Below are 2,336 nucleotides of genomic sequence, written 5' to 3'. Positions count from 1 at the left end.
CCCACACCCCTACCCCCCGCTCCTCCCACACCCCTACCCCCTCTCCTCTCACCCCCCTACCCCCCATCCCCCTCTCCTCCCACCACCCTACCCCCCATCCCCCTCTCCTCCCACACCCCTCTCCTCCCATCCCCCTCTCCTCCCACCCCCCTACCCCCCATCCCCCTCTCCTCCCACCCCCCTACCCCCCATCCCCCTCTCCTCCCACCCCCCTACCCCCCATCCCCCTCTCCTCCCACCCCCCTACCCCCCCATCCCCCTCTCCTCCCACCCCCCGCTCCTCCCACACCCCTACCCCCCGCTCCTCCCACACCCCTACCCCCCGCTCCTCCCACACCCCTACCCCCCGCTCCCCCTACCCCCCACTCCTCCCCATCCCCCTACCCCCTCTCCTCCCCATCCCCCTACCCCCTCTCCTCCCCATTCCCCTACCCCCTCTCCTCCCCATCCCCCTACCCCCTCTCCATCCCCCTACCCCCTCTCCATCCCCCTCTCCATCCCCATCCCCCTACCCCCTCTCCATCCCCATCCCCCTACCCATTCCCCTACCCCCTCTCCATCCCCATCCCCCTACCCCCTCTCCATCCCCATCCCCCTACCCCCTCTCCATCCCCATCCCCCTACCCCCTCTCCATCCCCCTCTCCATCCCCATCCCCCTACCCCCTCTCCATCCCCATCCCCCTACCCCCTCTCCATCCCCATCCCCCTACCCCCTCTCCATCCCCATCCCCCTACCCCCTCTCCATCCCCCTCTCCATCCCCATCCCCCTACCCCCTCTCCATCCCCATCCCCCTACCCCCTCTCCATCCCCATCCCCCTACCCCCTCTCCATCCCCATCCCCCTACCCCCTCTCCATCCCCATCCCCCTACCCCCTCTCCATCCCCATCCCCACCCCCTACCCCCTCTCCATCCCCATCCCCCTACCCCCTCTCCATCCCCATCCCCCTACCCCCTCTCCATCCCCCTACCCCCTCTCCATCCCCCTCTCCATCCCCATCCCCCTACCCCCTCTCCATCCCCCTACCCCCTCTCCATCCCCCTACCCCCTCTCCATCCCCCTACCCCCTCTCCATCCCCCTACCCCCTCTCCATCCCCATCCCCCAACCCCATCCCCCCCACCCCCTCTCCATCCCCATCCCCCAACCCCATCCCCCCACCCCATCCCCCCCATCCCCCTACCCCCTCTCCATCTCCATCCCCCTACCCCCTCTCCATCCCCATCCCCCTCTCCCCTACCCCCCACCCCCCTCTCCCCCCCCACCCCCCTCTCCCCCCCCATCCCCCTCTCCCCCCCCATCCCCCTCTCCCCCCCATCCCCCTCTCCCCCCCATCCCCCTCTCTCCCCCCATCCTCCCCTACCCCCCATCCCCCTCTCCCCCCCCATCCTCCCCTACCCCCCATCCCCCTCTCCCCCCCATCCCCCTCTCTCCCCCCTCTCCCCTACCCCCCATCCCCCTCTCCCCCCCATCCCCCTCTCCCCTACCCCCCATCCCCCTCTCCCCTACCCCCCCATCCCCCTCTCCCCTACCCCCCCATCCCCCTCTCCCCTACCCCCCCATCCCCCTCTCCCCTACCCCCCCATCCCCCTCTCCCCTACCCCCCCATCCCCCTCTCCCCTACCCCCCCATCCCCCTCTCCCCTACCCCCCATCCCCCTCTCCTCACCCCCGTCTTCTCACTCCACACCCCCCATCTCCCTCTCCTCACTCCACACACCCCCTCTCCTCACCCCCCCCACTCACTTCCCCTACCCTGGATATATCTCCATATTCAGTCCAGCCAATAAGAGCTCTCTAGGGAAAGAAAGGGAAATCTCCCGGCGCTGCCTCCCTCGCAGGCGGCCTGTTATTGACGGGGAAACCCCACTGGCGGCCACAGACACCACCTCCGGATTTCTTCCTCCTCACCTGTTCTTGTACAGAGTCGACATGTTGACTTCCTATTTCCCGGCGGGCAGAGCTACCGGAAATCGGTACCGCAGGAAATAGCTCCGACCAGAAACACAGGATCAAATTATTGTGCATTCACAGTGAACTTCACTATGTAAAGAAATTACCTTTTAAAAATTCTAGGTACTTACTTGTGTATTTAACCTTCAATATGGTTCATGTTGAGCAAGTAATCCGACTAAATTAAAGCGATTTTTGTAAATTTAAATTTTGGTTCCCCGTGGAAATAGCAATCTCTAATAATGACTTAATTACTGGGTGAATAAAGCACAATGTTTAATCATTACAGATATAAATTATTAATTAAAATGATGTGGCTATTAATTTATGTTTTCTATCTTTATTTGTTTCTAGCGGATATTTTATTGGATGGACCTGTTCAC

The sequence above is a fragment of the Cetorhinus maximus genome, chromosome 10 (genome assembly GCF_964194155.1).
Source record: "Cetorhinus maximus chromosome 10, sCetMax3.hap1.1, whole genome shotgun sequence".
Lineage (NCBI taxonomy): Eukaryota > Metazoa > Chordata > Chondrichthyes > Lamniformes > Cetorhinidae > Cetorhinus > Cetorhinus maximus.
Note: the sequence above shows the minus strand (reverse complement) of the source record.